Raw genomic sequence first — 22,718 nt, 5'->3', positions numbered from 1 at the left:
CTCATGAAAGGTATGATGGGGAAGCTGATTTATTCAGTCAGAGAATTCATCATTGCATAAACAGAGGAAGAGGCTGAATTAGCATTAGTGAAAGATGTATGAATGTTCCTGGAGAAGTTTTATTAATTTAACTCAGAGAGTTGACTCTGGGGCTTGGCTTTTTCTCCTTTGCTCTGTGAGAGTTTCCAGTGTACTGCTCTGTGATGAATAATATCTCAGTTGTTCTTTTTTTCTTAAATAAATCTAATTATGCTTTTTCTATGCAGGAAATGGAATCAAATTATAGGTATCACTCATTCATCCTTTTATAACTCCTGCAATATTAGCACGACAATGTTCTGCTGGTGAAGAAAGCAGAATGCTTGGCCCTGGGCAATTGGTAGAAGATGGAAACATCTGATCAAATTACTCAGCTTCTCAAAGAAATCATTTTTAGAGGTTGTTGATATTTATCCTTTCCTTACCTTGTTCTGTCCAGGGTGTTCCCAGCCATGGAAAATCACCATGGCAGAGGGGTGATGCTGGACAGAGGGATACGGGCAGTGCTCAGCATGAGGATACCACTGAGGCAGCCAGCTGGGATAACCCACCAAAGCAAGTGCTTGGTAGTCTCATACATATCTTGGATTCTTCTACAGGGCTTAAAGCATGTCATCACATACATCTTGAATTATATATGAACAGCTGATTGGATGTAGCATATCTGTGTAACCACAGCATTATCCACCCGCCTACAGGCTGCCGGCTCCACCAGATGGGAAATGTCTGCTCCTGCAGAGCCCAGCTGCACTCTGTCTTCCTCCTGTGTCGGAGATCCCAGCTGCTGCCACACTGGTGTGGCCTCCATCCCAGCAGAGGTGCTGTAGAAGGGGGACAAGCTCAGGTATGAGCATCCCACAGGGATAAAAGTGTTTCCATCTCTTTGTCCTGCCCTGGCCAGCTTCCCCTGGTGTTTAGTACCACACTGGCCCCGGGGGACAGGTGGCACCCCCAGAGCATCAGGGAGCTGCAGCATGGTGGGTCTTGGACCACAGTGGTCACAGATAGCTGGTAAGGATGGTTCCTGACTTCCCCACTGAGGAGGCCTGCTGAGAAGCTGCTGCTTATGATTTTATGCAGCTGTGGTAGTAGAAGGGGGAGAGGGCTGGATCACCAGCATGGGTGAATTGGTAGCAGGGTGGGTGCAACCACACCTGTGCACAGTGCTGGATGCGCAGTGATGGTCCTCTCCGTCCCTTGAGTGGGCAGGATTGGGGCTCCTGTCCCCAACACCTGCATTGGCATTTGGGCAGGTGTGACCCTTTCACCCCAGGCACTCTGCAGCCTGTGTGACACAGAGCTATCTGCCACAGCCAACTGGGAAGCGAGGGCTCTGCACTCAGGCTGGAGCACACAGACTCCCAGGAAATAAATCATCGCTGACTGAGGGTTGAGCCTGGTGTCTTTTAGAAGTGGGTTTGTGCAGAAGCAAGGCAGGGGTGGGTTCATGGAATTGGACTCAGGGCAACAAATGTGGTCACAGTCTAAGCCCCTCTCCTCACCTGTCTGCAGTGGGCACAGTGAAAAAACACCAAATCTTCTAAATCTCCTAGAGACCTCCTCTGCCTTTATTCCTTGTGAAGAGCTGCTTGCAAATCCGTAAAGTATGTGAAGGGCTGGGGCTGCCCAACCTACCTGCAGGGCTGGTGCCCTCAGCTGTGCAGACTGACTCCAGCTCCATGTGTGCTCAGACAGAGCACGTTGCCAGCAGACAGGCTCAGCACCCGCTTCCCAAGCAGGAGCTCTTCCTTACTAGCCCCCAGTCCTGGGGAACTGACCCAGTCTGACCCCAGTTCTCTGTTTATTTCAAGTTTTATAGCTTTAGAAAAATTCCTGTCTGATGATCTAGAACTACTTACACCCCACTGCTGTGTAGTAACATTCCATCACTGCTAAGCAATATTTCATTCAGGGACTAAATTTGCTGTCTGAGTTCAGAAGCTCTTCACCATTGTGGGAGCAGCTCTCTTAAAATCTCTCTCAAATATTTATCTATTGCATCATGTCCAGAAAATTACAATCTGGGCCTTTTTTTGGACTAGAGACCTGTGAAAACTACTGCCTCTTTCCCTGGGCCTCTTCTCCACATGGGGCTAAACTCTCTGTCCATATCCCTGGGAGCTGTGGAAAGTCTGGATAATGGTGATGATGACAAAGAGTTAAGGCTTTGTAAATAAGGACATGAAAGGAAACCAGTTAAAGGTAGCTCTATAGATCTGCTAAGAAAAGGGAGGGATGGGGGTCCTGGAGCATTCCCGAGCCAGGTGCTGCGGTTGTTCCCATCTCTGACTGGTTATGCAGGTACTTTGGTATCTGACCTCAGTCTCCACTGGACAAATGTCCAGTGCTAAGTGCTGTGCTAAGAAGGATCTTGCCTTCTTAGACAAGGCAATAAGAGGGGAAAGAATGAAAAGTCTGGGACTGGTAACTTTGGCAAGAAGATTAAATACAACAGGTCATAGTAGCTGGAGCTTCAGAGTTCATGAGATTCAGGAAGTGTCACAAAAGACCAAGACTGACTTACGGTATGTGACAGTCTCACCCCTGCCTGACTACATGGTTCTCCACTTCCCTCTGAACTGCCTTGCTCAGGCTGCTGCCAGACAAGGTAGACCTCAAGCTTCAATCAACATGCCAATTCCCTTGTCCTAACTGTTCCCTTGTGCTAACTGTTTTCCACAGCCCTTCCACCTTGCTGGCTATCAGTCTTGTCAAGGAAGACAGGTTAGATAATCTGCAAGGACTGAGCACCCATTCCCTGGCTGCTGGTCCTCCCCCATCTCTGCCATCCTGGCTCCTCAGTGAGCTGGTATCAATGAAGTCTGAACTTGGGCAGTTTCCTGCCTAAAGGGAAAATATCTTTCTCCACAACCAGCTCTGACACGTCTTGTCAGCAGCCACTTCAAATTCACCAGGTAACACCAATAACAAAAGCCCACACCTAAACTGCAGCTGTTTCACATGGTCTGGTGCAAGGACAAGTCCCTGAGGATGGAGCTGTGGCTGGAGGAGTGCAATGTGTGTCCCTGCGGGGTGCCTGCATGGCTGCTGCTCCCACAGCCTCTCTGCAGGAATGCAGGCAGGCACATTCCCCTGTGCTGCCTGGACTCTGGCCGGGGCTAGCTGCCAGCTGGTTCTGCAGTCTCCCTCAGCTGAAAGGGCATGAGGAAACCACAGAGGATCTCTGTGGCCTGTGCCTGAAAACTTTTTCTCTATTTGATGTTGCCTCCTAATAGAATTTGACTGGTCAATACTGGCTAGCGTACATGGGGTGAGAGCATTTTTAAATGGGTGTTGAAAACTTTTTTGTGGAGAATTTCCAGCCTACTTATTGCTCCAGGTGGGAGAAGCCTGGAGGAAAGCCACATGCATGCAACAGTCTAGACATATTTGATTTCTTTTTGGAATTAAAGAACAGAAGTCCCATAATACCCTCTCTTTTTTTTTAGCATTCATACAAGTAGCCAATATAAACAATTCTCTCACTGCTCTGAAATCTGGAGTTGCTCACAGGATGAAGCAGTGACCTACTGAACCTCTGGGAAGAGTAATATTAGCCTCTGTCTGGTCTGCTGCCTTCTTGGCCTCAGCACAGCCCCACTGCCCGAGGCAAGTACAGGCACTCCAGTGCTGTGTGTCTCCAGGCTGCCTCTGGGGTGCTGATCCCATCCAAGGAGAGGAGATGCACAATGGGGACACTGAACTCAAGAATCCCCCTGTGCTTAGGCACTTAACAAACCCTCTGCTTCAGATACAGCAGATTCCCCAGCTTCGCTTCAATCCACTTGGAGAGCTAAGCTACCAACGACTTATCCTGGGATCTGGCATTAGATTCCATATGTTGAATGCAGAGAATATTTTTCCATCACACCTGAGAGCTGCTGCTTGCAATGGATTTTGAAGTACCTACAGACACGTGTTCATGGCAGCAAGCCTCCAGGCTGACTTGCAGGTGGATGTCTGCCACTTAAATCAGGGTCACTTCTGAGGTTGCCAGCGCTTGCTGCAGATTGGCTTTCGTGCACAAATGATGGAGTTTCTTGTCACAACATGAAATATTGGGATAAGTGTCAAGGAAGCCAGATAATTATTGCACTTGCAATCAAGTGATGATGAGGTCTGCTTGTTCTTGAGCTGGTGGTGGTGCTGCTCCTTTGAGCTTCCCTAAGCCTTCTGGCTTCAATAATGTTGCATGGAGTTCTGATGCTGTCACTTCTCCAGCTTGTTTTATACAAATGAATTTTTCTTTTTCTGGGTTTTCTGTGCCTTTAGGTTTGGTTCTGCCTACACACTCACGGTTGGAATTACATTGAAGAGGCACACAACAAAGAACAATGTGAAGCAGCTGTCCATATATCCTGCTCAGTTTCAAATGCAGTAGAGGAGATGACAGCTGCCCAGGTTGGAGTCCTGAGTATAGAAATCATTCAAAAATTGACAAAATCATATTGAATGAAAAGACCTACTCAGGAGTCAGCCTCTCTGACAGCACAAACAGCCAAGATGTGGTGTCCATATTGTCTCTGTAGTGGTAGGATGTCTGAGGGACATGAGAAATTCTTAAATGTGATGAAGGGATTGTTGCCTTTCAGCTAAGCTCTTGTCCTTGCCTTTTATGACCTGAAGATAAAGAACTGGCATTTTGATCTAATCAGGACTTAGAGAAGTACAAGCTGATAACATGTTTCAAGGTTTCAAGCTCTCTGGATGCATTTTGGTTTAACCCCTGTATATTTAATATTTCTTCCCAAAGTTGTTTTGCGGGCTCTTGTTGCAGGCTTTGTTCTTCTTCACATCCCACTTCAGGCATACGTGCTGCTGCTGCTGCTGTTGCTGCTGGGTAGCTTTGCAGAGCTGCATCCCACCACAAGCTTCTGGGTTGATTGACTCCTCTGTGTGCCATGAGCCTAGGAAGGCAACTTGGGGTCCCCTAGACCAAAGGTGGAACCCCCAAAAGAGCAGTTGCTGCAGTTATCATGGCTGAAAATTCCTCGGGTATCTCTCTCTGTGCTTCGTTTCCTGCCTTGCTCTGGCAAAGCTCCCTGTTTCCATGGTGATGATTTATTCCTCTAAATAGTTCCTATTCAAGAACAATATCATGGGTCCTTCTCTGTTGTTGGTTTAATTAAAAATAACCAACTCTTCTGACATCAGTCTTGGCTGAAGCAGTTGGAGTTGGACACTGACCTCCAACTTCTCTGATCCGCCCTTGCTCCCACCCAGAGATGACCTTTCTGCCTCGCCACCACTCAGTGTAACCCTCAAGGACTGTCCTACTGCTCCTGACCTGTCCTACTGAGAAATCTCACATGAGTGGAGCTAGAAGGAAGATGCAGAGAGGACGAAAGGAGAGAGCAACTGAGCTCTTGCCGGACAGCACCACACAGTCCCATGTCAGTCCAGGAGTGTAGAGGAGCACAACACCCTGTGCAGCTCTGCTCTTGAGCTTTCCTATCCATGAGCAAGGAGGCTTGTGATAAGTAGGAAGCCTCGTGAGAACAGAATGGCCTGTGATGAAATGACCTGTAGCGTATCACTCATCGTCACAGCCTGGATTTTAAATGAGCTGCCAAAGAGGGAGCCTTTCCCCTCCTCCCCAGTCCTTGGCTTCCAAAACAGATACTTTTTTGCTATGAGTGGAAAAAGGACTTGTAGACTGAAAACTATAAACAAAATGAAAGCAAATTAAAAGGCTGAACTGCATATTTGGTAAATCATAAAGTATCCGTTTTATTGCATAAAAGTCTGAATAGGCAGCCTAGTCTCCATTCAACAGGTGCCATTTGGTGTTTCTTGGGACACTTCCTTCTTGCTTTGCATAATGAAAGACACAGAGCATCTGGTTTCTCTGCTTCATTTTAAATGCCAGTGCTTATTTTGTTAATACATTTACATTCAGATTTTCTCCACATGTAGTAAAAAAGAAATGCTTTGAGGTTCTTCTACACAGAAGCACATTAATGTGCTTTATTTTTAGGCACAGGTAGCAGACATACTCAGAGCCTGGGGTTCAACCATGGAGTGAGGAGAATGAACTTTGGGGAATTGAATTCCCATCTATGAAAGCAGTTCTTGAATCAATGAAGAACTTTTCTGTTTTGTTCCATTAAATGCAGCCAGTACTGGCTTATGCTCAGAGATGCACAAAAAGCTGTCTACAAAAAATAAAAGTATGTCATATAACCTTCCAAATGGTTTTTGCTCTGGTGCACAAAACAGCATCCCAGGAATGCCAGGTTGCTGGCTAATCCAGAAAGGCAGGTATCAGGTACATTTCCTTCTGCAATAGTCAGGCTGAGAAATCTTTCCAAGCAGTTGCAGCACCTTTCGAACATGCAGTGGAACTCATCCTTATAAGGTGAGAAAGCTCTGTGTTCTGCTGTTAGAAGATAGGAATGTGAGCTCAGCTAGGATTGCTTCACGTGAGCCCTTTATCTGAGAAATTGGCGATAAAACTGAAGAAGTTCATGTGACACAAAAAGAATTTCTCCCTTATCTAAAGGAAGCCACAGATGTCGAGTCAGAGGTACAATACACAGGATGAGTTATGAGGAGGAAATGATGTAAAGGAGTCAGACTGTTGGAAATCTGCCTGCTTGCTTGTGTCCTGTTTTGTGCTTTGGAGGATTATATTGACATCAATACAATATCAATTTTAAAAATCACTGACTGGAAGCTTGAATCTGTTAGCTGTATGACAAAATGACAAAATCTAAAGTCCTTAAGACTGTCAGGTGTGCCATCTCTATTTTTGACCTCTCTTTGACATTGAACTGGGAGAAAGCAAGGGAGGGTTTTGAGATTAGCCTTTCAATCTATCAGTTATTTGTCATTTCCCTCATGCAATTTTTTCTGAAAGTAGCAGCCTCTATGCTCCTTAAAGTATAGTGGGGCAAGATGCAGTGCTATCAAAACAGTTCATTTGCCTTTTACCAGACACCCACAAAGTTTGCCTGGAAGAGATTTTTCAATCATTTAAACCTTTCTTTTAAGATGGCTTGTTTCCTTTGAAAGCCAAGAGGAAAATGCTACTTCTTGGCATAGAATATAGGCATGCCAAGTGTTAAAATCTAGCTATTTCCTCCATATCCTTTCCAAAGCCTGGCTAGAAACATCTTGTTCCATTGTAAGAAGCCTATGTGGGCCTCAGCTTCTCTTGACACATCACTTGGGTGGTGTTTCTCTGCATGCTCCCTGGTTTATCTTGCCATCAAAACCCTCTTGCTTCCATCCCTCATGCCACTGCTTCTGCCTATCTCATGTTTTACCTCTTCACAGCCTCTCCTTCCCTACTTCCCTTTCCTTTTGCCTGGTGTCAGTGTTTGGCTGAAACGCTGCTTACCCTACACAGCACAGTGTGATGGAAAGCCAGACATCAATCATCCCTTGTCTAGTCCATGGACTCCAGAAAAAGCAGTTACATGGCACAGGACTCCTGGTGAAACCAGAGGACTGTGAGGGGAGTGCCACATGCTCACCTGGTCCCCAAGAAGCATGGACCCAACACACTCTGTTTGGCCAGGATATCTCCAAAGCAAAACCCAGGTACCACAGGAAGAGGTCACCAACAGTACAGTAGCTGTGGTGCTGTGAGGCCATGCTACATCATTCAGACATGGTTTTTTACTGAGAAACCTCATCCTTCGTGAGGAGCTCAGACCAGGCCTTTTTTAAGAATAGCCCTGGGTTATTTTTATCAAAGACAATGTGGCCACTAGAAGTAGCATAATGGGGCTCAGCATGATTTACTTTTTTCCAGGACAATGGCCATTGTTCTGGTGGAGCTCTTACGAAAAGGACAGTTTGGGCTCTTACCAATTGCCATTTTCATATAAATCAGGGCAAAAACCAAAACTGAATCTCACTCTTCAGCTGGGCAGAGCTGCAGTGGTTTCTCTATTGCTACTGTGACTTAAAACACAATCCAGTCTCTCAAGCCAGCAGGGAGGATGAAAAAGAGAGTGTTAGTGGAATCCTTCTTTTTTTGGCCTGAGTCGCCTGATGAAAACTGGCCCTGCTCTGAGCCAGTGGTTAAGGCCAGCTGTCCTCCTGGGGCCCTTTCCAACGTGGACTTCCTGATGGTACTCAAGAATGACAGATTTCTACTGGTCTGCACAAAAATTTGACTTGAACTTCCACAGACAGTGGGAGTTCACTCCAGAGTGAGATCCAAGATCCCAATTCCATTTTGAATTACAAGTCCAGGACTCGATGTGGTTTTCTGGTTTTGTTTTTCAGCAAGCCTGGGGTATCCCCTGGTGTGGAGCTCCCCAGCAGCCAACCCCCTGGCCTAGCGGTTCAGCCAGTGCCTCCCACCTGGTAGTCCACGCATGTGCATGTCCTCCCTGAGGGCTACACCCTGCAGTGGTAGCTCTTTCCAAGACTCCATTGGATCTGGAAGGAGTGAGAGATGTGTCTGTAGGTATACATTAAGATGCAAGACCTGAATTTTTCTCAGTGGAACTATACATAGAGTGAATGCTGCTTCTGCTCTTCTGGGGAAGGTGGAAGGCAGATACTGGCCCTGTTCCTTCTTCAGAGCATCCATCCCAGGCTTATCTGAAAATATAGACCTACACTGGGACCAGGCTGGTCTGAATGTGCCTAATAAAAGGGATGGTACCAATGTGAAGTGGTGCTCACTCATGCAGCTCAGGGCTGTGCCCAGGGAACACCACAGCCCCTGCTCTGAAACACCCGCATCAAGAGTGACTATGGAGGGCCAGAGGTCTCTGGCTGGTGCAGGCAGAGACCAGGGGGAAACAGACCTGCTGTCAGGAGAGAAGAGATTGCTCCAAGAAGATTGATACTTCTGCTGAGCCAGACTGGAGAACAGTGGTAGGAATTTTTCGCTCATTTGCACCCATCTCTAATTTCTCCCACCAACGCTCTGGCAGAACTGGAATCTATTGATGTTTAAAAAGCTCTTGGAGCTGGTTTTTTCTCTCAGGGTGTTTTAGATGTATGCAATACATTGTGACTATGCTCTCAGAAACCTGTTGGATGGGCTGGATTTTATAAATATGAATGTTAAGTCACAGATAAATTAATGAAGCAGATAAGCAGGTACAGGAGAAAATACTGCTGTTAACCCAAGGTGTGCCTCTTCTGTAGCTTTATTTGGGAATCAAGAAGAAACCAGCACTCAGTCCTGTTCAAGGTAATGGTAGTTTTGGTATTGGGCATACACAATTTGGATTGTGCCCAGACCTTGTTTCTCCCTCCTTTTTTTAATTGCTCTTGCCATAATTGCTCTTACCACTATTGTTGTGTGTAGTTGTTTTTTTTCCCTTTGTGAAAGTTTTCATTACTTGTGCGCAAAAGCTATGATGCAAATGGGAGTCACTCCCAGAGAGTGCCCAAGGGCTGGGATGCAACTGCCCTGAGATGGGTCATGCTGCAAATAAGGGTCAGGGGACTCACTCCAAACCAGATGGCACTGGTGAACATGTTGTGCCATTCCTATGCTACGAAAGAAGTGCCAGAGCCGCGAGCCTTGGTCGTGCCCCAGGAAACTCTGTGCAGCTGGGCTAGGACTCATCTCTCCTCTGTGGTGGTCATACAAGAGGGGTTGGACTTTTTCGCCCCAAAGCTATTTGAAAGTCCTGGGCAAAGAAGGAAACTGGCCCTGGACAGGAAACTCAGCAATTGCACAGTGCTACCAAATGTCCAGAGACTATAAACCACAAAAGCATGGAGAAAATGGGGAGCCTTGTGCTCTCCACTTTGTTTTTCATGTGTAGGGATCTTGGGGGCCAGCCACAAAGAGACCAGACATCTGCAGACAACCCCGTGATATTTACATTTATTTTTAACTAAGGCAATGTAATTTGTGGCTAATGTGATAGTGTAAAAAAACAGCAGCAGAAAGGAGTGAAGTTATTTATGTCTTTCAGCAAGACCCACACAGCCTGTTCCAGCAGCTCTACAGCCCCAGCCTAAGCCCCTGGGCAGAGGGGATGTGCACGGAGATGATACAATGCTGTGAGCTCTGCTCAGCTTTACCATTAGCAGATGCTATTTGAACATGTTATTAAGTGGTATTCCAGTAACCTTAGACTCATCTAATCTCTGCTTTCCTCTCACTTAAGTCAAGCTATGGTGCAAAACTGAACTCAACACAAGGGAGGCCTGGGTACTTTCAAATTCCAAAATGGAACCTCACTTGAGTCATGTGATGAAGAAGTACTTATGGTTATTTTCTACAGTGTCAAGTGTGTACTTTTTGCATTGTCTCTCCTCCAAAGAATGACAGCTTAGGGATTTAGAAGGATGAAGGGGATGTTTAGTTACTTTTTTTGCCTGAGAAGAAAATCATCCTTGAATAAAGAGCCTGGAAATATTATTAACCCCAAAACAGTATGGTACGGAAATTTAATATGTAGAACAGATTCTATGCACACTTATGATGAAAATTATTTCCCAATTTTGTCTTCTGTCCTGTCACAGGACACTTCAACAAGGTGCTGTCAGGACAGAACTTAACCATAACTTCCCAACAAACCCCCTTAATCAACCAAGTTCATATCTGTGTAGTGCTAGGGCTGAATTTGGCACTGCCTTTGCAAAGGTTTGCAAAAGTGTAATTTGCATACAAGTTCCCTTGTATTCTTAGTCAAATATTCACACCTTTTGGATTTTAATTTCCATTATTCTTCAGGTTACCATATACTTGAAGTATCTGAGGCTCACTTAGGTACGCCTGGATCTGAAAGAAAAAGGGATTAAAACTTGCTTCATTAGCTGTGGGTGGAGGTCTATCAGCAGGGAACTGGAAATGTTTCTCTGAGAGTGTATTTTTGGCTCTATACCTGAGATGGCTGTGACCATTAGTACTGTGCATACCAGTAGTTGTAATGATTTGTAGTAGAAAATAATATATTTCACTGTATTTCCCATACAAATATTGTCAGCTCATTTCACACAATTGGCAGGCCTCTTAATATTTTTACATTTTCTCTTTCGGGAAATACTTACCATTCAAAAAGGAACAAACCACCTTTATACACAGACAGGTAGACTATGCCACAAGGGTTTTTCTTTTATGTGGGTGTTGTTATAAAGAAAGATTATAATCTAGGGCTCTTGCCTGTGGGGTATCATGGGAATTGTTTAAATTCATCTATAAAAGTGGAGGATATGGAATGGGACTTCATAAGAAATAACCAGGACATTTCATAAAATCTCAGTATCTTGGCATTTCCAATTCCTATTCTGCTAGACTGCAGTGCTGTGAACAGTGTGGCCCAAAGATGTCAAGTGTCAGGGGGATATGCAGAAGAACGGGATAGTGACGAAAACTCAATCCCAGAGCAGCCAAGTCTTATAGTAAGACCAAGTCACTTTTGTTTTCTTCCCAGGCCTTTGTTTTAATCACTACTTTTCAAAGTCCTGGCTGATGGAATACCTAAAAGATGTTCTTTTCAGCTCAATCTTACAAGAGAGAGTAAAGAGCACCTGTGGCTTGTTACCACAGCAGTAACAGGAAGCTTTCTGAGGCTTATGCTTTATTAGCTCAGCTTCTTCAGCCATAACCATTTTGGTACAATGTGCACAAACTGCACAATGATTACGGCAAGAGAAAAATCCTTGATGATTTTTTCTGCCCCACGGTCTGTGCACTGTCACCAACCATGGGAGATCTGCTGTCCCTGACTCTAACTCTGTTTCCCAATACCTGCAACCTTGGATATGCCAGGAGCTACTGCAGTACAAAATACCCTGTAAAATGAAGTAATTGCTAAAAAAAAAAAAAATTTAAAGATTAAGTAATCAAGAGAAAGAGTCCAGTGCACTGACCCTGTGGCTCATTCTCGTCATCTCTCTTTTCCCCAGATGGGGATATCCTTACTTCTTGTCCAATGACTTTGAGGCAATGCTCACTGCTTGGGATCAGCTTCTCAGAGCTGTGGGTATAAGCAAGATATACCAGGCTGCATATCACCAAAATGCTAAGATGGAGAAGGAGACCATGGTAACAAGCATTTTAGCTGGAGAAATGGCCTTCACTGAGTGGAAAAAGTGCTGGATGCACAACAGCCACAGGGCTGTTTCTGCAGGTGAGACTGGCTGTTTTTTCAAATGTCAGCCAGCTACCACCTGTCTTTGTAAGGTTCATTCCTCTGAAAGATATGACTGCCATAAAGTAACATATTGCTGATTGGGGATGGGAAGATAACACTTCAGACTTTAGCCCTTCTCTGGCAATTTTCATGAAAATGAATTCCAACACTTCTCTGCAGACTGAAGAAAAGCATGTATTTGCCAATCCAGTGTGTTTTGAGCCAAGGCTTGTGTAGTACAGATGAGACAGGGCCCGAGATTTGGTGTCAGAGGAGACATACTAGTCCCATGCCAGGGCTGCAACAACCTCTTCCCAAGTGGATCCAAGTGGGAGTAGGTCCCACTGTGTCAGCCCCAAGGCCAGAACCCTTCTGCCTATGATGGGGCTCCTATTTCACCTCCAAAGCTGCCAAGATCTCCTACAGCACTGCTTTCACTAAATATATAGGGTCACTGGCCAGGCTCCTGTTGCCACGCAGGCTGCCTCCCAGCCAGTTGAAAGTGAGAGAGCTGAAACCCCTGTGAAGGGGATGGGGTGGGAATGTTCAGGGTATGTTTGGCCAGGAACAGTGATGGTGAGTTTGCTGTTGGCCAGAACACAAGAAGAAACCACATCTTCCTTTATGTTAACAAGTGGCTCTCCTTTTTCAGTAGGGGAAGGCCCAGGGGAGCTGTAAAGGCAGCTTTCACTTTCCAGAGATGAGAGCAGCACTGCTTTGTGCCTGTGTCCTGCAGGGCAATATACAGCAGCATATCTTTATCAAAACAGTTATTTAAACAGCACACACATCTGGAGCAATGAGCCCAGCCCCTAATTCCCCACTCGGTGTTTCTTCCTCTTGCACCCGGTTGAGATTTGGCCCCCCATTTCACAGCTTAAGTCCTCAGAGCCTCCGCTCTGGCTCGGGAGAGAGAGCCGGGCGCTGCATTGGGAGCGAGAGGAGCTGCCTGGGGGAGGTGGGACGCCACGGCCGGCGGGCAGACATCGCCCCCGCTGCCGCTCCGTACAAGGCTGGAAGGTATCCACCTTTCCTGCGGGGGGGCGAGCCGGCCCGAGGGAAGCAGCCTGACCGTAGATGGCTGTGGAAACCTTCAAGCTCCCGGCCAGGCGCCGTGCGGCCAGGCACAGCCCAGCGTGGGGAAACGCTGGCGGGGGAGGGTGGCATGGCCTACCAGGGACTCTCGGTTTTGTCCCTTCACCAAGCACCAGCCAGTGCTGCGGCGATCCGGCTTGTGAGCATCACTTACCCAGGGCACTCAGTCAGGGTCACTGAGTGCTGGGCTGGACAGCAGCAGCACTAAACTATGCTTAAAGCTGTCACGTAAAAAACCAACTGTTTGATTCTCGGACATCCCACATGGAAGTGCAGCTCTCCTTCCTGGGACAGGAGCACAACTACAGGGAGGGCCTCTGCTTGATGCCTGCCCCGCAAAAAATATTAATTAAATAATAATTTTTTAAAAGTCAGGGAAGAAATGTACCAATCCACTGGAGTTAATTAGTTGTTCCAACAAAAGACACAAGAAATTGATGTCTTGACATGTGGACTTCAGGCTTAATGTGAGGTCTACTCCACCACTTTATGTTATTTATTACTCCTCAGCCACTTCATCTGCCTCTCTGCCATTGAAGACATAGCTTAGGCTTTCTCACGGGAAGAAAAAGTAATTAAAAAGCAGAATATATAAATGGAGAGCAGATGCCCTGGGAAGAGCTCCTAGGGATGGGGGAAGACCTGTTTATGGGACAAATTCTAAATGGTAAAGATGACTTCTGTCCCTGACTGCTGGGCTACAGCCACAGAGAACACAAGTGGAACATGCACAGAGTCAGTAGCCCAGCCTGAATCAAGTGGTGGCTGGGCTGCCCCAAGAGCCTCCTTCCCTTGGTCTGAAAATGCTACTGTCTGCATTTTCCACATCCCTCTTTACTTGCTGTATATCAAAGCTAATTTTATGAGAGGCTTGGAGGGAAGGCACAAGCAGGTAGTTAGGGCTCAGAGAGTCAAAGCACTACAGGGGAGCCCAGGGCTTGCACAGCTGGTTTGGAGCCTCCTCCTAGAGGAGAGATTAAAGGAAGCTGGAGAGAGCAGCTTACCTAGTTTGCCTGCTGAGTGGCTGCCCCTGCTGTGGGCTGTTGGTGCTGCCCAGGAGCATCATCCTTGCTTGTCTTACAGGACTGGACATATTGCTCCACAAGTGTCACCTTCCTCAAAGTGGAGCTACTGCAAACGTAAAGGCATGAGGTTCTCTGCTGCTTTCCACGTAAGACGCTTTCTAATACAGTAGGTATTCTTGCACTGTGCGAGTTTGATTTCTGGTAGCTGTGCAGAGTTGCTCCCCCTGTACAGAGAAGAAACAGCCAAGAAAATGAGCTAGTTAGGAGACAAGAATAATGAACACAAGATGATTTTCTGTACAAAGGTATGCATAACCCATAGCTGCTTCTATGCAGCAGTTTTTGCTTGCTGAGCACAGAAGCTTAACCTATTTTGCAGAGACAGGCAGGCTGCCAACAACCCAGGCGCTCCCTGAATCCTGCAGAGAAAGTGGGGTGAAGGGACTTCTTCAAGTAAAGCCCATAGCCATATTACCTTCTTGAACAATGAATAGCTTTAGGCTCCAGGAAGTGTATTTTGGGAAGGCAAGCTAATGGAGCAGTGCCTTTAGGCTCAGCGTGTGGGTCCTGCTCCAATTCTGAGAGAAGTCTGAATTTGGATCCCAGCCTCACTGACTCAGTATCATGTTCCCCACTCACTGCTGGACCACTGTGTGCTGAGAACAACCTAACATGCCTGGAAGGCTGTTGGTATATTTTTCAGCTGTACCAACTACTTTTTTAAAAGAAGTGAGCTCTTCCTCCACACCATGCTGTGCTAAGCTGTGCCACCTCTGCTGCTGGTGGAAGCAGGTGGCTTGCCACTGTACAGAAGAAACCGAAAATCTCAGGTGTTTCAGATCTCCCAGGACAGCCCTAGGAGCACTAGATGATACTGCAGGAGCCTTGACTAGCATCCTGAAGACCACAGATAACAAGAATCAACCAACTGCCTTCACACTAATTTTTAGTTTAGAGCATTTTAGAGCATTCATTGCTTTAAATGTTAGTGCACTGTGATGAGGGTGGGCCTCTCTAGAGTCACATGGATCTGCATTTTCTTAGCCCTTTATGAACTATTTGTCATTGTGGCTCCATACCCAAGCATGGATTATGAATATAGTTTGCAGTTTGATGACACTGTGACCCAGCTCACTATTGAAATAAACAATTAATGCTAAAAGCATGAGGTGAAGGAGACGCCATGAGGGGTGCATTTAAAAGCTAAAACCAGAAGTGAAGCATCTCCTGTCAGCATTTGGAGTACTGATGGTGAGTTTTGCTGGTAGCTGTAACACAAAAGAGAACTGTCACTTCCTTTATGAGGCAGCTGGAAGGGGATTTAAAGAAATTTTTTTCATGTAAGTGTATATAAATGTATTTTTTCCCACAGCCCCTTTCACCTTACTCACCTCTCTAAGCTGAGTCAAGTTCCTGCACCAGTTGTGCTGCAATGTGCTTTACACATGGGTGTCTGATGAGACTGTCTAGGTCAGGTTCCATATGTCTGATTTTACATTTTTTATCCCTACAGTTGTAAATACTTTTCTTCCATCATTAGTCTCTTTACAATCATGTTACATTGCTTCATACTGTCTTGCCCCCTGAAGATGTCTGTATTGCACAGTACAAAATTCAGTTAGAGGGGATCACAAAAGGTGACACTGGGTTTATCTTCCAAGCTCATGGTGGGGTTGATTGTCCCTAAAGTTTGGCCTTTCTTATAACCTCCAACTTATTCTTTCAAATCTCCAGCAGTGGCAAGTCAGCAGCTTCCTTTGGTGGCTTCCTCAAGTGCTTTGCTATCTTGACCGTTTGCAGATTCCCCAGTGGCCACAGCAAATGGTGTAATGTGTTACTCTTTGCAGTAAACTTTTATGTATTTGAGGACTGGTACTGTGTCTCACTTAAATTTTTTCTTCCCTAGACTAAACAAAGCCTGCTTCTTCCAGTCTCCCCTCAAAGGTCAGGTTTTCTAGACCTCTGAGCCTTCTTGTTACTTCTCCTTTGGACTCTCTCCAACCGATGCGTATCTGTCTTAAAATCTTGTACCCAGAGCCAGACACAGCACTCCATCCACACCCTTACAAATGCTGAGGCGAACAGAAGATGTGCTTCTAATGTTCTACAAACAGCACTGCTTTGTGCATGCACTTCTGGACATGGATTTCCTGGGGAAAGGCCTGAGAGAGCTGCAGCTCTAGCATTACCATCTGCCTGCATAGCATTCATACCTTGCCATGCTGCTGCAATTGCCCAGCATTCCCTGGCTGCTGACAGTACAGTCTGCTCCAGATCTGTTGATATGTGCTCTTCTGTGTTTGCTCTGCATATACAACTCACACAGCCTCAACTCTCACACCATGCACTTCTCCACAAAGAATTAAAAACTGTAGTACATGCCTGGCCTACTTGTATCGCATTTTGCATTGAATCAAATTTCTACCATCCGTTACCTTCCATGGTTTCCCCTAGAGGATTACCCCAGGCCTGCATCATTCATGGAGTAAAAATTATGAGCAACTGAACTTCATGCATGATCAGGTCTTATACCAGCTCTCTGCAACCTGTCAGGGATGGAAGGGCTGTGTGACTACAGCATTGAGCTCTCTGGCAATGCATTTCTGTGGCAGTATCCTGCAGATCTTCCCCCAGGGATGCTTCTTTTGTGCAAAACTGTCCCATGGATGGATGGAGCCTGAGGTCTGCAGACAGCTACAGACCAATGCAACAGCATGGAAAATCTTGAACAAGCACCCTCAAAGCTTTGCTTTAGACATAGCTGAGTGCAGTCATGAGTTTGTTCAGGTAGGGATTGCTGACCCACTATTGCAACAACTGTGACCTACAGCTGCATGCTCTACCCATACTGTCTGTAACTGTAAGGGACCCAGCACATCTCAGAGCACTGATGGATGGCATACCAATGACTGTTGCTGCTCTGGTCAGTGTTAGACTCACAGGTTAGTGGCAGAGCTACGTGGGTAAGAAGCCAGTGCAGTGTGTTGTTGCTGAAGTATGATGAGGCAGCTGCCTTGCTCAGAAGAAATGAAATGTTTGTTGGCTTTCTCTCTAGAAAGTGATTCCAAGCCATGGTCAGAAAGGGGTTCTGCTTGAAAACAGCCTGAGGATACCACTGTACCAGTGATATATTTGAAGATGGGGGAGGGATGGTTTCTTGGTTTTTTTTCAAGCGTTGTACTACAAAATAGCAGACTTGCAATTATGGAGTACATCAAAGTGAATGGCTTTTAAGTGAAGTTTTTAAGCTGGAGCTACATAATGATAGGTCTGAGAGCTCAGTGACTCTTGCACAAAGGAAGATTTTCTGTGAAGAGTGGAGCCAGAAAGAGACTAATCCTCATGCTTGCCTTTCTCCTACCATGTTGCATCTGTTCCCTTTCCAGAAAAACTCACAACGTTTACCTCCAAAGCTTGTCACACCTGTTCCATGGTCAGTTTTAGTGCCTGGGAAGTGAGAGAAGCAACAAATTCTGCCTCTTGCATCTTTAAGCCACAGGCACATCATCAGGCAAACTCTGCACAATCAGAGAGTGAGAACAAGAGACTCAAACCTGAGTTTCCTTTTTGGTGGCACCAGGAATGAGCCATCCTGTATTTCATTTGCAGTCTCCAGAAGTAAGCATGTTCTCCTGCCTTCTTGCTAGCATATAGAAGGCACTGATTACCTGGTAGTTTGGTTGAAGCAGTGATCCTGTGGAAGGCCTGGTCTCTACTTGAAGGTCCAGTAGTAGCTCTTGTCCTCTGAGAACCCAGTAGACAGGGGCTAACAGGCAGTTCTAAAGCCAGGTTATATCCAGGTGAGAATGCTTGGCTCCTCCCTCCTGGGTGGAGCATCTCACAATAGGATGAAATAAAAGTCAAGAGTCATGTGGTGGGTCCTTGATGGCCCATTGTCTGTTATCAGGGGTGAGTCATAGCAGGAGATAATAGCTAATGCCCCACAGCTGGTAGTAATAGAATACTTAAATACATCTATATTGTAACCTCAGACAAGGGAAACTGCAGGTAAAACATGAAAATAAGAAGTATTTAACATGAGTGACTGAAGGTCTCTATGCCCATATCATAGAAAAAGGATGGTAACCCCAATGAGGTGGTCATTTCACTGTACAGTGTGTTTCATGGGCATCTAACATGACTGTCAGTGCCACTGGATGGTTTTACTCCCTATGTCCCTCTCCAGAACTAGCTCAGCAGCTGCCCAGGTTGTTTCTGTTGCATGATGCTCCTGTGCACTTCTGAGCAGCAAACACTTCCCTTCAGGGATAAAGGGAGGGAGCAAAGGGGGCGTTATATGGGCAAAGTTGGTCAAGTACTCCTTGAAGGATCAAAGTAGATACAGGTACGTGACAACAGAAATCTAGGACTGAACAGAAATCTAGAATCCTGATTCTATTGTTGTTCAAGTGACTCTCTCAAAGCAAAGGAAACAACATAGGGTATAGTCTTCTAGAAAAGTAAAATCAAGGTTTTTACAGGGAAAAAAATAATTTTCACAAAATGACACATCAAACAATATTAGCAAATATGTATGAAGACTGTTCTGTAAGTCACTTTGGCCTTAAAGCTCATGCTCTGAACAAGCATGCCTGACCTCCAGTCAGCAGAAAGAGGAGATAACATCCTCTTCAGGTACTTTTGCAACCCCACATCTTAGGGTGAAGGACTGGGGAGCCAATTTTGGAAGATCAGGTAATTGGGAAGGGAAGTAAAGGGAAAGAGGACTTACAATGGTGGGGTCCTAGTAGAAGAGGAAACTCAGCTTGGGTGAAAAGGACCCGAAGGAAAGAAAACGTTTTGTTCTTGGGAGCTTCATTTCGGCCTCTTTTTCCTTTTGTCCAAACACAGCACTTCTGCCTTGGTTGTTCCTTTTTTTTTTGCCTCACTTCCAGCTATCCCTGGATGACTATGCCAATTATTCCATGGCACTCCTTAAAAGCACAAGTTCTACCCAATCTCTGGGCACAAGCTCCTTCCTCCCCAGACCCCATGAAGCGCAGTATACTCCACTAAGCTCCCCCAGATTAATGTCTGCATTTCACAGGGCCTGAGTTCTTACTGGTAGTATGTCCTGGATTGGTGACATGGAAATTATGAAAAAGAATTTAACTTGTTGAATTTTTTATTGTGATGGCCCAACATGCAGTTCAAATTTAAGTGCCAAATTCCCGAGCAACAAAGTTTTTGTGCATCTGCAGAATATAAGTGCTGAAACTTGGCTGTGAGACTTCCCAAAACAAAAGTGAAAGGCCATTCCAACACAGCCTTATTCATTGTTGTACAGTGACTGAGCTCACCTGCCAGGCCTCATTACAGAAGCTTATGGATGTTCTTGGCAAGAAAACAGATATGTCCCCAGGGAAGCTTGTGACCTGTAGCTAATATGGAAAGCACAAAGAGAATGAGCAGCAAACTGTAACCAGAAATACCCCAATGCTTTTGGGCTTCTTCCTCTTTTCATCCATCGCAGGCTAAAGAATTAAGATGTACGTCCAACTGTTCCCACGGTGACTCTGCCCCCTGCCCTGCCAAAAGCCCACTCTCCCTTCATTGCATCAGAAAGACTTTACTGGAGACCCACTTGGTCCAGCACGGTTGGAATAATGCCCATGGAAATCAGCAGCAATCTTGTGCAGAGAAGAGAACTCTAGAAGTAACGAAACGAGGTAAGGAAAACCAGAATACTGCTGCAGTTACAGGAACCTCTCCCATTAGCAGCACCAGTCTCTGTAGCTCCTGTTGCTGCTGTGCTTCCCTCTCCCATTGCAAACTCGTCTCTTCCCCTTCATGGTGCAGGTACAACTCTTCACAAGGTCAAAGATCAAGTGGATCTGGGAACTACCCCAAGTTTAGAAATGGTCTTTTTTTTCCTCCCCCACTATTGCTCGTAAGTTCACAAAACTCTGGCCAAGAACACTCATTTCCTTTTGTTAAGGAGTTTGTAAAAAGCTAATAGTTGGAATGGGCTTTGGAGTGAAAAATTAAGTTATTTCCCAGAAATCCAAAAAGGAATTGTGAGAAGAAAGGATAATGAAGTTAGAAATATAAATGTCAGGGACAAATAGGAGAGAGGCTCTAATTCACTAGAAATGTCTCAATAGTTCTTTTATAACATTTATTGCACTTATGTTGATATTGTCTAGTCCATCCTCTGCACTGTGCAAGAAGAAATAGGTACATGAACTGGATACTGGCATCTAAAAGCATTTTCCTATTTATAGTATCACCAGACTCTGTAAGAGATCACTGGGTGCATTTTATGCAGGTAAGAACAATAACATTATGACTATGGGGATAGTTGCTTTGTGACTCAACTCCAAGTAACCAAAGAGGCAGTATCTGGAAGATTCAGCCTCACAGAAACCCACCGCATGTCTTAGGGCTTGTATCTCCATGCTGCTGAGCATTTCCTGGGAAATACTGAAAATCCCCACTCACTAAATGGCATCTGAGACCTCTAACAACATTTGCGAAGCTCTGAAGAGTGGCTTTCAATAATAGGCTCTTAAAATATCAGGGTGGGGAAGCAAGTAGAACCCCTGCCTTAAAATACAAAGCCTAGAACTTCTTTCAAGGAATATGTTTGTTTCCCTCCTACTTTTTTTCCCCAAGATCTCTACCAATTCCCATATTCTTCCAGATTCCTTGTGGAAAGTGTCTTCATAAATAATGAAAACTAGAAGGTACAAAACTTTTAGACATCTTTGTTGTCTCTGTCATGTGATCAAGCTGTGGCTGTCGGTTCACAGCTTCTGTTACTGGGTGTTCATTGAGTGGTTGTAAGAAATAAAAATTGGCCATTCCTCCACAAAATCATGAATGTTACTGTACTTAATATTTAAATAATCTTTCTCCATCTCAAGTGATGCATGATAGAGTGAATACAAGTCTCTGAATGGTGCAGAACTGTTATAATTCTGGTAACTATATTTGTGTTTTGGATGTCTGCAAGGGTACATAAGGAGCATCACATGATATATGAAGGCAGAGTACCATACAGAGTACCATTATACCATTATACCATTATACCATTATACCATGCACCTGTTCAATAAAGTGCACAGTTATTTATGCCAAGAACATATCCAATCTCACCTCCAGTGTTTGTTAAGAAGCAGGAAAAAAATTCCTTTTTTTTGTAGGTGGAGCTCATTGGTATAATTCAGTGCTAAATCCAGCTTGATGTGCAACATTTCAGTTCTATTCAACCTAGTGCTTTGCAGCATCCTTCCAGTCCATTCTCAGCACCCTCTCTGCCACACTCCTGGGCCCCATACTCTCTCCTTCCTCTGTATGGGATGAACTGGGACACAGACTCACTCTGCCCTGCACGGTGTTGTGGAACGGTGTTTCCTTGTGCTTCCTCTCACTTTTGTGAGAGATGCCTCAGTGCTTCTCAGCGAAACTACTGGGGGAACAAACAATGCTGCTGTCCTTTTGCCCCCTCTACTCGTTTAACTGACAGAAGCCCATGTATAGTGTTTGCATGTTGGTGCACTCCTTAACGTGTTGTGTTTCCCTTCCAGGAAGCTGCTAGGTGAGCCAAGCGCACTTTAATTTAGTGTTTTCCTGTCAAACAGGATATTTGTGGGCAGACAGCAGCAGGTGTGTCTGAGGCCCTGGTGCAGCACTGGATGCCCCAGGCTGCACGTGCTGACTCTGGGCGTAAGGAGCGCTGGCAATCCCAATCTTGACCAGCGGTTACCAGTCAGCAACAGGGTAACACAGCCCTTTTTTTTGCATCCTAGGTGTGGGCACACCTGCGTGACCCCACAAGGAAGCTGTTTTGAGTCGGGCAACAGGACTGTGAGGCTGTGACTGAGCACCCTCACTTCGGGGCAGGATGGGCCACCAGCTGTGCCACATGAAAACATCCTCACAGTGACAGGATTTGAGGCACCTAGAACTGTGCCAGGGAAAGTTTATGTTGGGTATTACGAAAAGGCTCTTCACCCAGCGGGTGGCTGGGCACTGGAACCCAGGGAAGTGGTCACAGCACCAAGCCTGACAGAGTTCAAGAAGCGTTTGGTCAATGCTCTCAGGCACAGGGTGTGACTCTTGGGGTGTCCTGTGCGGGGCCAGGACTTGGACTCGATGATTCCTGTGGGTCTCTTCCAATTCAGAAGATTCTGTGAGAAAAAGCCGCCCGAACCCTGCCTAACCCGCCCGTGAGGACGCGTCCAGTACAGCCTCCCAGGCTCCCGCGCCCCATCCAGCCGCGGAGCCCTTGAAAGACGAATGTCCCGAAAGCGGCGCTGGGATTCCCCACATCGCACGGCACCACACGGCACGGCACCGGCCCGGCCCAGCCCAGCGCTGCCAGCCGCGGCCTCCATCCCGCGCCGGGGAGGTGACGGGCGGGGCCGCGAGTAGGGCGGGGCTGCCGCAAACCGCCTATCGTGGCAAAAGGATCCCGTGACGGGCGCGCGTGAGGACCAATGAGTGAGGCCGTCGCTCGGAGGCCCGGGCTCTGCCGCGTGGATCGCGGCCAATG

The sequence above is a fragment of the Lichenostomus cassidix genome, chromosome 5 (assembly GCF_008360975.1).
Source record: "Lichenostomus cassidix isolate B80296 chromosome 5, HeHo_3.0, whole genome shotgun sequence".
Taxonomy (NCBI): Eukaryota; Metazoa; Chordata; class Aves; order Passeriformes; family Meliphagidae; genus Lichenostomus; species Lichenostomus cassidix.
The sequence above is the reverse complement of the archived record's forward strand: the minus strand, read 5'-3'. Positions refer to the sequence as shown.